The sequence below is a fragment of the Coregonus clupeaformis genome, chromosome 27, assembly GCF_020615455.1.
Source record: "Coregonus clupeaformis isolate EN_2021a chromosome 27, ASM2061545v1, whole genome shotgun sequence".
Taxonomy (NCBI): Eukaryota; Metazoa; Chordata; class Actinopteri; order Salmoniformes; family Salmonidae; genus Coregonus; species Coregonus clupeaformis.
Genome location: NC_059218.1, coordinates 23555522 through 23569794, shown reverse-complemented (window position 1 = coordinate 23569794; position 14273 = coordinate 23555522). Strand labels below are relative to the sequence as shown.

At 40.4% G+C, this 14273-nt stretch overlaps 1 protein-coding gene across 1 annotated transcript in view; it reads right to left on the bottom strand.

Moving 5' to 3' along the window:
• The window catches only part of LOC121541644 (tight junction protein ZO-2-like), a 42282-nt gene that overhangs the window by 27315 nt on the left and 694 nt on the right, over positions 1-14273 (bottom strand). The window contains exon 2 of the mRNA XM_045208083.1: positions 641-779. The gene's annotated coding sequence lies outside the window, so the exon portion shown is untranslated. The remainder of the gene's footprint in view (positions 1-640; positions 780-14273) is intronic.

Here is a 14273-nt window from a genome sequence, read left to right as displayed (position 1 = left end):
CAGTCAGTCAGTTCCAAAATGGACAGTATGATTGTTAGTGGTACAGTTTCAGTGTTGTAAAAAGGACAGGTATTTCAGTCTAACAATGAAAGCTGAATAAAAATATGAACATGCGTGTGTGTGTGTGTGTCATTCCAGTATCAGATTCAGAGCTGTCAAGTTATGTGGCCATCAAGTGTAGTTCCATATCATTGCATCAAAGTAAAGTAGATAACTGTGCTACTAGTAGCCTCGAGAAAACAGCACTTTCCAGTTGCACATACATTCAGACCAACAATATGTTGTGATGGGTGGCCTGAATCTCCTAATATTCCTGGTTAAATATACATTGGGTGAGGTGAGTGGACCAGCAACTTCCAAATTGGGCTATGGGACAAAGGCCTTGGATACATACACTTTGTGAATGGGGAACATGAATAACCAAAGGACGATTCAAGGTAATAGATATCCAACAGAGATTGTCCAACTGACTTTTAAACCATATCCTACTGCCAAAACCACTCTGGATTTCCTGTTTACAGAGTAGATCACAAAATGGTACTGTAGAAATCATACGTCCAACCACACACACTCACGGTCTTAGGGCAGAATAGGATGGGTAAAGGATACATGCACAAAGTGAGCAGAAATGATGACGTACCTTCAGAATAGCAGAGTAGCTGGGTGAAGAGAGTCGACGGAGACACAGGTACTGGGCTTCTTTGGTAAAGTAGAAGCTATCCCAGGAGCAGCTAGATCGGAACAGGTCAGTGTTGGATTGGTCAGTACTGGATGTGTCCCTGTGGGGAGAGACAAAAGGGCTTTAGATAACCATTCCTCAACATTAAGATCAGAGTTCAACTTTGTATAAGGGATTGTAATTGTCAACCTATGTAAAATGTAGCTCGGAAGAAAAGAGTAGAAACTGTATGACATTAATTTAATTCCACATTTTAGAATTATAACGGTGAGGGCAATTAAAGTGGGTGACACATTAAACTGTGAGAGATTTTGGTTCAAACACCAATCCATAACGGTCCACTGCATAGTAAACAAAGCCTGGACATTGTCACAAGCATATACACCGACAAACAAACATGAGTGCACATGCAAAGGCACAATCTAATGCACGTGCGCACACACACTAACTAAGAACAATTATTTGTATTGTATACCAATTAGCATTCCATGTACTGTTGCTTGGTAGGTCTGTGAATGTGTTAGTGTTACATTTTACATTTTAGTCATTTAGCAGACGCTCTTATCCAGAGCGACTTACAGTTAGTGAGTGCATACATTATTTATTTTTTATTTTTCATACCGGCCCCCCGTGGGAATCGAACCCACAACCCTGGCGTTGCAAACACCATGCTCTACCAACTGAGCTACATCCCTGCCGGCCATTCCCTCTCCTACCCTGGACGACGCTGGGCCAATTGTGCGCCGCCCCATGGGTTCAGTTCCTCTCCTTGCCCCAACATTGGCTCGAACCAGGGACCCTCTAAACACAACAACTTCCTCCCAGGAAGCATCGTTACCAATCGCTGCACAAAAGCCATGGCCCTTGCAGAGCAAGGGAAACAACTACTTCAAGGTCTCAGAGCGTGTGACGTCACAAAATTAAACGCTACTAACGCGCAACGCTAACTAGCTAGCCATATCACACTGGTTACACATGTACTATAAATATACCTTATTTTATTGTATTGTATCTCTCTATTGTATCTGTATTATTGAATATCGTGATATGGACGTGCGGCGACAAAGCATTTGTCATTTCTCTATTTGCACATAATCTCTTGCACATCTATCATTCCAGTGTTAATACTATTTGTAATTATTTTGCTCTATGGCCTATTTATTGCCTTACCTCCATAACTTGCTACATTTGCACACACTGTAAATATATTTTCGGTTGTATTTTTTACTTTGTTTTGTTTTACCCCATTTGTAACTCTGTGTTGTTGTTGTTTTTATCGCACTGCTTTGCTTTATCTTGGCCAGGTCGCAGTTGTAAATGAGAACTTGTTCTCAACTGGCTTACCTGGTTAAATAAAGGTGAAATAAAAATAAAAAAATAAAAAAATAAATGTTTATTCTGCCCATTGATTGAATACAAAAATCATAATAATCATACACAATTAAAAAATAGATTGCATTGGTAAGAGGGTAGAGGAGGGCGGAGGGGACAATAAAGAGACCCCAGTGTAGCTGTAATCTGTTTGCATTTGAGCCAAACATATGCTCTGCTGCCATTTGGCCTCGTGTCAGAACAGGAATAAATACACTGAACAAAAATATAAATGCCACATGTAAGGTGTTGGTCCCATGTTTCATGAGCTGAATAAAAGATCCCACAAATGTTCCCATACGCACAAAAAGCTTATTTCTCTCAAATGTTTTACACAAATCTGTTTACCTCACTGTTAGTGAGAATTTCTCCTTTGCCAAGATAATCCATCCACCTGATAGGTGTGGCATATTAAGAAGCTGATTAAACAGCATGATCATTGCACAGATCCACCTTGTGCTGGGGACAATAAAAGACCACTCTAAAATGTGCAGTTGTGTCACACAACACAACGCCACAGATGTCTCAAGTTTTGAGGGCGCGTGCAATCGGCATGCTGACTGCAGAAATGCCCACCAGAGAATTAAAATGCTAATTTCTTTACCATAAGCCACCTCCAATGTCGTTTTAGAGAATTTGGCAGTTCGTCCTCCAACAGGCCTCACAACCGCAGCCCAGGACCTCCACATCCGGCTTCTTCACCTGCGGGACCGTCTGAGACCAGCCACCCAGACAGCTGATGAAATTGGGTTTGCACAAAATAATAATTTCTGCACAAACTGTCAGAAACCGTCTCAGGGAAGCTAATCTGCGTGCTCGTCGTCCTATACCAGGGTCTTGAACTGACTGCAGTTCGGCGTCATAACAGACTTCAGTGGGCAAATGCTCACCTTCAATGACCACTGGCATGCTGGAGAAGTGTGCTCTTCACGGATGAATACCGGTTTCAACTGTACCGGACAGATGTCCGGCGTCGTGTGGGCGAGCGGTTTGCTGATGTCAACGTTGTGAACAGAGTGGCCCATGGTGGCTATGCGGTTATGGTATGGGCAGGCATAAGCTACGAACACAATTGCATTTTATCGATGGCAATTTGAATGCACAGAAATACCGTGACGAGATCCTGGAGGCCCATTGTCGTGCCACTCATCCGCCGCCATCACCTCGTGTTTCAGCAATGCACGGCCCCATTTCACAAGGATCTGTACACAATTCCTGGAAGCTGAAAATGTCCCAGTTCTTCCATGGCTGCATACTCACCAGACATGTCACCCATTGAGCATGTTTGGGATGCTCTGGATCGACGTTTACGACAGTTTCAGTTCCCGACAATATCTAGCAACTTTGCACAGCCATTGAAGAGGAGTGTAACAACATTCCACAGGCCACAATCAACAGCCTGATCCACTCTATGCGAAGGAGATGTGGCGCGCTGCATGAGGCAAACGGTGGTCACACCAGATACTGACTGGTTTTTAAATCCATGCCCCTACTTTTTTTTTTTTTAAGGTATCTGTGACCTACAGATACATATCTGTATACCCAGTCATGTGAAATCCACAGATTAGTGCCTAATGAATTCATTTCAATTGACTGCTTTCCTTATATGAACTGTAACTCAGCAAAATCTTTGAAATTGTTGTATGTTGCGTTCATATCTTTGTTCAGTGTAAATAAGTGATTGCTTTGACCAAATGCTCAGCTCGTGGTGTTTGCATTTTCCTTTCCAACTAACTCCCAATGCCCTGACTCTAGCAGTGTTTAGCTGTGCAGGGAAACTATAGGCAAGCTTCTATCAGCATATGAGACTACACGATTAGGAAATCTCCAAACTGAGAATACTGGAATCCATGGATCTTGGGAGAATGAATAAGACCATTGTTGTGCATAGTGAATAACTGATCTACAACATCAACCTCAAAGTGGGTGAGGGATCACATAGAACTTTGTGACATCTGCTGATGTAAAAAGGGCTTTATAAATAAATGTGATTGATTGACTGATTGATAAAAACTCACACACACAGAGAAACCTTTAAGGAGCTTAGTTGAAAAGTAACCACCTGACTTTGGCAATACACTGCAAATAACAAGTTGTGTCCATAGACTAAAGAACGGTTCCATAATGAATCTGAGAATTGATCCGGTGATGACTGGACTGGGTCAGCTAAGGAGAGCCATGCTGCTCACAGGATCTCTGCTACATTCATCTGCTGTGCATCTATAGTCAACTCAAAGCTCTTTGACCTGAGCTGTAACTCATGACAACAGACATACTCATGCTGTAGCATGTAGGCTAGTACCATCTGGTGAACAAAGCTGAAACATCTATACAATACAAATCATGGTTATGAATCGCCTAGAGACATTCTGACACACACAATTGATTATTTGTAGTGCAAATGATTCAACTATTTCAGAGGTGCAGTAGATGCTTGTACTTGAATCCAGCAGAGTTAGGCTACATACTATAGACACTAGACCCACATTCATTTCACGCAAACACGCTCATACGCCACACATCCGCTTCACTCACCCTGGGGGTTTCCATAGTTTCCTCCCAGGCGGTAGGAGCTCTCGTTTGTTGAGGGGGACGATCCCCATGGCCGCCTGCATGATGGTAATGAACTTCTTAAACTTCATCTTTGAGCCCTCAGTTGTTTCTTCACTTACAACTGTATTACATACACCCCATGCTACTCACAACGGCTCCACTAACATAACTCACTTCCCTCCGCAATATTCTAAATGAAGCCCTGAGTACCAACCCTCTCTCCCACCACTGTGCTCACTGCCATCACACACACACACTACACTGAACCCTGAACACTAGCTACTACAGTCGCGATAACAAGCCCCGTGTCCCCTACCGTCGTCTCTGACAGATGTCTTTTCCCCCTCCGAGAAATGAAATGGACAACTACAGCCACGTTACGGGCGGTGGGCAGGCCCTGATGGGATGACAGCAAGTCACTCTTACACAATTCTGAAGATCTCTAAACATTACACTAATGAAAACGCTGCTGCTGCCGGGATAATTGTGGTACTAAGCCCTGACAGATCATGTATGCACCCCGCCCCATTTTCCCATAATCCACACGGAGGCTTAGTCCTCTGGCCATTAACACCCAGAGCCCCCCCATCATCATCATCATCATCATCATCTCACACACACACACCTTACCATCCTCACAACATACCCTCTCCATCTCCCAAAAGATCCTCCATCTAGCACTTATTTGCATTTCATTCACATGGGTGTATATATGTATGCCCTGTCACCCGCTGACAGCACGCAGCCATGTCCCGTAAGGGGAAATAAATAAATAAATAAATAAATAAATGCATCCACCGAGCTGCCAGCCAATACAAACCTCCGGGCAGGAATTATATTGCAGCAGTTTGCACGTCTGGATTACCACTCTCTGTATGGCTGGTCAATGAGAGCAGACGATTTCACTGCCAAAGAGCATGGCACAGAAATCCCTGAGCACTCCAAGGGCCCCAAACCAGCAGCAAGCCTATAAATAACAATCTAAAACCCTCACTTTTTCCCAGAACATTACATTTACATTTTAGTCATTTAGCAGACGCTCTTATCCAGAGCGACTTATAGTTAGTGAGTGCATACATTTTCATACTTTTTTCATACAGAACAACTGTTTAATACATAAGGCATGGTCCCATAGAACCAAGTTCTTTATAGTAATCTCATGAAATATATTCCTAATATTAATCCATGTAGTCAGTAGCTCAGTTGGTAGAGCATGGCGCTTGCAACGCCAGGGTTGTGGGTTCGATTCCCACGGGGGGCCAGTATGAAAAATATATGCACTCACTAACTGTAAGTCGCTCTGGATAAGAGCGTCTGCTTAATGACTAAAATGTAAAATGTAAATGCGCACCAGTGTGAAGACAGTCTCAATGGAGGTGTATGCTCAACACAAAATTATAACCAACTCATCGCTATTCTGCCACAAAATTGGAAGAGACAATTAGTCTGTCTGCCTCCCAATAAAAATCATAAATGGCTTAAAATGATTAGTATAAATCGAAAAATTTGTCAGTTTCACTTAAAGTCAAAAGGTTTGACAGCAATACCGTATAAAATTCAAGTCAGTTGGGAACAGGTTTTTTACCTTGGCATCGGGTCTATGAACTGACATATAAAACAACAATTACATCAATCTGTTCGTTTCAATTTAAGCTGTTATATAAGATACTTGCTACAAAACGTATGCTCAATATATCGGGCACTGAACAGTCAGCCTTGTGCAGACTCTGCCACGAGGAAACAGAATCAATAGAACATATTTTCTGGTACTGTCCATCGGTGGCTCGCTTTTGGAGTCAGGTCCAGGAATGTTTGTCATAATATCAGGGTTCAGATGGACCTGCAAACTGTATTGTTAAGGGATCTGAAAAACCACGATCAGTTAATGGTCAGACATGTGAAAAGATTCTGGGGATCAGCATGCGCATTTTCAATATCTACCCATTGTTCCTCTTAAGTGCATTTAACTATATGTTGCAAGTAAAAGCCCTGGGTACAGCAGGAGTTTAAAGGACCAAAGAGTTGTCTGCAACGGGTTTTCATTTTTGCCATAGAAAAAATACTGTGATACTGGTATCGTCACAGCCCTAATGTTTTACATCAAATAACATTTCCCTCAAATCAAAACTGCTAGTGCTCAACATAATCTACATAGCTGCAAGGTGATACAATTTGACCGAAGCCTCTGGTAGAAGATGGGCCTTTGCATTGCTAAATGCATTTACACTAGTTCTCTTTTTTACTTATTTAAAAAGTAAAAGATCCATTCTGTATCTTAAACACAAGTTATGCTCAATCCAAAAAATACCATTTGGATCAGTACAGGTAAGCCTATTGGCTTGGCCTATTACTCACACCTGAACACACCGCCAACTGTTCAGAATTCAGATGAGAGAAAATAATAAAAGTTGCTCCAAAAGGAATCCAAAATAGACTCGTGGATTTTTTTTCTAAATTTGTTATACAAATATCAAGACTGTCTGGGAGTGGGATAATCAAAATGCAGCGGATAAAAATTATATTCCTTAAAGGGATACTTCGGGATTTTGGCAATGAGGCCCTTTATCCACTTCCCCAGAGGAAGACGAACTTGTGGATACCATTTTTATGTCTCTGTGTCCAGTATAAAGGAAGTTAGCATTTGCTCGCGAAACTACCTCTAACTAGTGTTAGCACAATGACTGTAAGTCTATGGTATCTGCTAGCATGCTAACTCTAGTTAGCAATTGCACTAGTGCTAGTTAGCAACCTTCTTCAAACCACATGCAAAGCGATAAAAATATCCCTTTAACTGAGTTAATTCTACTATACTAAGTGATTTCTTGCGAGTTGTTTTATCCCATGTTTTGGTTTTCTTTATGACTTTACATGAGCAGTCAGCTTCATTGTGACCCTGTCCCTCACCACGTGCAGTATTACCATAGTATTTTGCTTGATCTGCTTTCACATTATGCAATGTACATATGTACAGTGAGCTCCAAAAGTATTGGGACAGTGACATTTTTGGTTTGTTTTGGCTCTGTACTCCAGCACTTTGGATTTGAAATGATGAAATGACAATAGAGGTTAAAGTGCAAACTGTCAGCATTAATTTGAGGGTATTTTCAGCCATATCGGGTGAAACGTTTAGAAATAACAGCAGTTTTTGTAGATAGTCCCCCCCATTTTAGGGGACCAAAGTATTGGGACAAATTCACTTAAAAATTTGAAGTTAAGTATTTGGTCCCATATCCATAGCACGCAATGACTACATCAAGCTTGTGACTCCACAAATTTGTTGGATTGGATGCATTTGCTGTTTGTTTTGGTTGTGTTTCAGATTATTTTGTGCCCAATAGAAATGAACGGTAAATAATGTAGTGTCATTTTAGCGTCACTTCTTTTGTAAATAAGAATAGAATATGTTTCTAAACACTTCTACATTAATGTAGATGCTACCATGATTACGGATAATCCTGAATGAATCGTGAATAATGAGTCAAAGTTACAGAGGCATAAATATCATATGGTATGGGCAGGCATAAGCTACGGACAATGAACACAATTCCATTTTATCGATGGCAATTTGAATGTACAGAGATATCGTGACGCGATCCTGAGGCCCAATGTCATGCCACTCATCGGCCGGCATCACCTCATGTTTCAGCATGATAATGCACGGCCCCATGTCGCAAGGATCTGTACATAATTCCTGGAAGCTGGAAATGTCCCAGTTCTTCCATGGCCTGCATACTCGCCAAACATGTCACCCATTGAGCATGTTTGGGATGCTCTGGATCGACAGCGCGTTCCAGTTCCCGACAATATCCAGCAACTTTGCACAGCCATTGAAGAGGAGTGGGACAACATTCCACAGGCTACAATCAACAGCCTGATCAATTCTATGTGCCGCGCTGCATGAGGCAAATGGTGGTCACACCAGATACTGACTGGTTTTCTGTATCTGTATTCCCAGTCATGTAAAATCCATAGATTAGGGCCTAATGAATGTATTACAATTGACTGATTTCCTTATTTGAATTGTAACTCAGTAAAATCTTTCAAAATTGTTGCATGTTGTATTTATATGTGTTTTTGTTCAGTATAAATGGAGTGTCTCGGATTTACGTACAGAATAATACGAAATGCTTTGAGACCAGTTTACGTAATGATGTCCCTGACTCTGAGTAAATTCACTGAGACATTCAGTCAACATCCCACAGTTGAGAACTAATCTAAGTAAAGCGTGCAGTGATTGAAGGAAATCTTTTAGTAAATGAACGCACACAGATAGCAAAGCTGAAGCTATCACGATGAATGGTGATGAATCTCATTCTAAACCTGCAGCATTCAGAACTGGTCATGACTCTGATCAAAGAAGGCCTCACATTAACACATATATATTCAGTTCTTACAAACATAGTCTGGGCAAGTATACTGAAATAAATGGAGTAAAAGGAGATGATAAAACAAGAGAAAAAAAGAGCGATGGAAGAGGATCAAATAGATATTTTCTCCACATGGTGTGTAGTGAACCTTATCTCAAAGTGATATTTTGACTGGGATTTGTTATTCTGAATAATGTTTGTGCTTTGGGTTAGACACACCCATAGCCCAATAAATGGACTAAAGGAGCCTAACATTACTCCTTATAGTCCAAGGACCTTACGTGTTCTGTTAAAAAGTGGAATTGGCTCTGGAAGCCAAAACAGCCAAATACTCTAGGGCTGGGCGGTATCCCGTATTTTACGATATACCGGTATTGATGCACAGAGCGATTTGGGTTTTTACTTCACCTTCTATAACACTATTTGAATGTTTGGTTTGTTAAAATGTGATACATTGTGTGTAACGCCCATTTTTATAATTTACTTCGCTACTTGAGTCATCGCTCTCTGCTGTCTCTCTCTCCATGCTGCTTTCCACACACACCTAGCACCGCCCCGTCACTCAGGGAGCACATTTGCTGTTCCTCGACCACGAGACACTTGCGTTCAGTCTGCATGGTTAATGCAGCACATGCAACAATGTTGAAGACAACGATGCAGTTTTCACTTTGCTTCTTAATATAAATCCACTAGTGTTCTATAATTACACTATTAGTTTGTGTTTCTGACATCTGCAAACAGCTAGTTTGTCTTTTCTTAGCAAGTTGGGCCTAAATCTTGTTAGCCGCTATAGCTAATAACATTTACTGAGTCAGAGCAAACATAATTAGCTATACAGCCTGATAATACCAGTGATGGTGTAGACCTAAATCAGCATGTTGTTTGTGCAACAGTATCTTCTAAAAGAGGAATACGCGAAGCAAGAATATGTTAGCTACAGTTGAAGTCGTAAGTTTACATACACTTAGGTTGGAGTCATTAAAACTTGTTTTTCAACCACTCCACAAATTTCTTGTTAACAAACTATAGTTTTTGCAAGTCGGTTATGGCATCTACTTTGTGCACGACACAAGTAATTTTTCCAACAATTGTTTACAGACAGATTATTTCACTTATAATTCACTGTATCACAATTCCAGTGGGTCAGAAGTTTACATACACTAAGTTGACTGTGCCTTTAAACAGCTTGGAAAATTCCAGAAAATGATGTCATGGCTTTAGAAGCTTCTGATAGGCTAATTGACATCATTCGAGTCAATTGGAGGTGTACCTGTGGATGTATTTCAAGGCATACCTTCAAACTCAGTGCGTCTTTGCTTGACATCATGGGAAAATCAAAAGAAAACCGCCAAGACCTCAGAAAAAAAACGTTAGACCTCCACAAGTCTGGTTCATCCTTGGGAGCAATTTCCAAATGAAGGTACCACGTTCATCTGTATAAACAATAGTACGCAAGTATAAACACCATGGGACCACGCAGCCATCATACCGCTCAGGAAGGAGACGCGTTCTGTCTCCTAGAGATGAACGTACTTTGGTGCGAAACGTGCAAATCAATCCCAGAACAACAGCAAAGGACCTTGTGAAGATGCTGGAGGAAACAGGTACAAAAGTATCTATATCCACAGTAAAACCAGTCCTATGTCGACATAACCTGAAAGGCCGCTCAGCAAGGAAGAAGCCACTGCTCCAAAACTGCAATAAAAAAGCCAGACTACGGTTTGCAACTGCACATGGGGACAAAGATCGTACTTTTTGGAGAAATGTCCTCTGGACTGATTAAACAAAAATAGAACTGTTTGGCCATAATTACCATCGTTATGTTTGGAGGAAAAGGTTGTGGCAAAATGGCTTACTGACAACAAAGTCAAGGTATTGGAGTGGCCATCACAAATGTGTGGGCAGAACTGAAAAAGCGTGTGCGAGCAAGGAGGCCTACAAACCTGACTCAGTTACACCAGCTCTGTCAGGAGGAATGGGCCAAAATGCACCCAACATATTGTGGGAAGCTTGTGGGAGGTACCTGAAACATTTGACCCAAGTTAAACAATTTAAAAGGCAATGCTACCAAATACTAATTGAGTGTATGTAAACTTCTGACCCACTGGGAATGTGATGAAAGAAATAAAAGCTGAAATAAATTTCTCTCTACTATTATTCTGACATTTCACATTCTTAAAATAAAGTGGTGATCCTAACTGACCTAAAACAGGGAATTGTTAGTAGGATTAAATGTCAGGAAATGTGATAAACTTAGTTTAAATGTATTTGGCTAAGGTGTATGTAAACTTCCGACTTCAACTGTACATTAATTAGCTAAGAGAAATCATTAAATGTAGCCAAAGATGATTGTGTCCCGTAGGAAACACTTATCAACACTTTGGTTCCTACCCTGTCACAATAACTCCTCCCTGGCATTTTCATTCATTGTGATGTCAAACACTGTGGCAGTGTGGAAATGATCTCAAATAAGTGCAGGAAATTGATAAATTATTTTTGGTTGAAGTTGAATTGAACAGTATAAAACAATCTAAAAGGAGAAAGACCCATTGAAATCACTTAGAATGTATGTGTTGCCACCCTAGGGTCAGGCAATACACAAAGCAAATTCTGAACCTGTATTATTCAAAAACATAAAACAGTCAAATACTGTCATACAGTCCTCTTTTTTATTTTTTATACCGTGATATAATATTTTGGCCATATCGCCCAGCCCAAAATACTCCCATCTAAACTTGAATCGATTCTTAATTGTGGTAAGGTTCTAGAAACATACATCCCTCCCTCTACTTTCATATCTCATCACAAATGCAAAATACACAATTACTGTACACTGTTTTAACACAGTTGCAGCTAACATTATTTTTCAGTGACAACAGGTTTGTGGCATCAGGTGTTCGAGACACAGATAGCTAATTAGCACCATAGACATTAAAAGCAGATCAGCACAGGTAGTCCACTCAGTCTTCCGTCTGTTTCCGTAAACAAGTGCGGTAACATGAAAACATGGCCGTGTGGGAACCCTAAACCTATCAAAAGGTATATATCATTAGGATCGTAAGAAAAGCCATGCGTGAAACATAACCGTTAAATTAGATCTGTAAACGTACAAACCCTATGTTACGACTATGAATGAACATTTACACGTTCAATTCTTACTTTACGTCTCCCTTTACTCAGTTACATATCTTTTTTTTATACTTACAAACTTTTGTCAGGAATGCGGCATCTGCAAAGGACATGAACCGAATGTAACTAGTCCAAGTTAGCTAGTCAATCAAGCAACTCTAGCCCAGACGTTAGTTGCTTTGCAGCGTCCGGTTTAATTTCCAAAATAAAAGCCTAGAGCTTGTTTTAGAACGGTATTCGATAACGACGTTATACCAGTAGATAGCGTAGTATAGGCTTGGGCCTTCAGCAAATGACTTATGTGAGAATTATACTATAAAGACACAGAAGAGCCTTGTCTAGAATAACTGGCTGAGCTGCAAAATAGAAAGTAAATATGATTTAGACTAGGCCTATTCCACTATCTAAATATGCCATGCTGTTGTGTGTTATTTAAATGGCCATAAATGGCTAAATCTATTTTTATAGCTGTGTGGGGCTACTGTGGTGATCATGTAACCTAATGAATCACACTTTTTCCAGTATTTGGGAGCACTGACTGTAGGCCTTATTAGGCATTTTGACTGTTGTATTTATTAATTCCACTCTGTATGTAGGCTTGTTATAGCCAATGTTTTATTTAGAGGCAATTTTTAGAGGCCTGCGAGATAGGGCCTCTTTTTAAGCGGACCCCTGTAATAAAAACAGTTATAAAACACAAATACAGCTCTATAATTATTCCGCAAGACACCAGTACCCAAAATTATAGACTTAATTGCAATGCCTACAAGTTGAAGGCCTATTTTTTAATTTGGATAGGCCTAAATTAAACATTGAATTATTAGTGATAGGCTAAAGAACTTGATAATTTTGAATACACACATGGATTTCAATAAACAAATGGATAAGACTGTTCTATTCTCTTTGATTAAGTTCCTATTGCAACTCAGACAAATTACAGAATGGATGACATACTGACTGACTGAACTGAATGAAGGATGAATTAAATGTTCAAATATGTTGGAATGATGAGTTGCACGCATCATGCATGCTCTGCACTTTATTTGGCTAGTAGGCAAACAGGTCTACATTAGGGTATAATGACTATGGCTGCATGCCTCTAGAAGGGCATCTTCTGAGGCTGAGGGGTGCTTTTCCAAAGGCGCATGGTGCTGTGGTGCTGCATGGAGATCACAAGCTCTTCAACTGGGCAGCAGTGTCGCGATGGAGGGAATAGCCTATAAGGAGACTACCTAAGACCACTGCAACATAGTTATTGTAAAGTGTGGGAATAAGCTTATGCCAGACTTAGCCTCCGTTTAACCTCTCCCTTGATCATTTCAAAGTCCATATGTTCATGACCCGATTCATATAAATCATGTCAAATTATTTTAAATTCCTACAGAATATGCTTTGGCAAGATTAAGTGATGAAATAAATGTCAAATTGTTCTATAAAAACTATTTTGAGTGGCAAAGACTCCAGTGGTCATACATAATTCAAAGATTCACCAAACATCTATTATTATTATTCTGTTTAATTATTCCTGGTATATACTACTGGTTATGATTGCAGACAGAGCCCAGAGAATGGGATGGTGCAATATTGAATTAGTCATATTTTGATTAGGTGCATGCATTGGGATGTCCACGTCACCCAGAGATATGCCCATGCTGTAGAGATACACCTAGCGGACTGAAACGTCATTGTTGTAGGCATAATACAGCTAGTGCCATCTAGACTTGCGCTGGCAAACAAATCCATTACATTAGCTACCTAAATGTGAAGTAAACTCAAATGAGGAGTAATAGAGACTTTTAACTTTGAAACGTGCAGGATACTGCTTTCCGGCTTCCCTGACCGTTTAAAAAAAATACTGTTATGCTTGTTTGTGTAGCACTCCTCACAGGCCGTTTGGTGTACGTTTTTTTTGTTAGTGAGATTAAACTGCCAAAACTCTGAAAGGTATTATTGTATGTCAGAATTGCAACACAAGATTTGTTCAAGCCTAAAATTTAAGTCAGTAATCTTAACATGGTGTTTGTATGTTCACAGATGAAACTTCGATTGACGTTTCATGCATAGCTTTTCTTACTATCCTAACGATACGTACGTTCAACCTTTTGGCAGCTATTTGGCTCCATACTTATGCTTTCAAAACGCAACACAAGCAATGCGTGTTAATGTGCATCGGC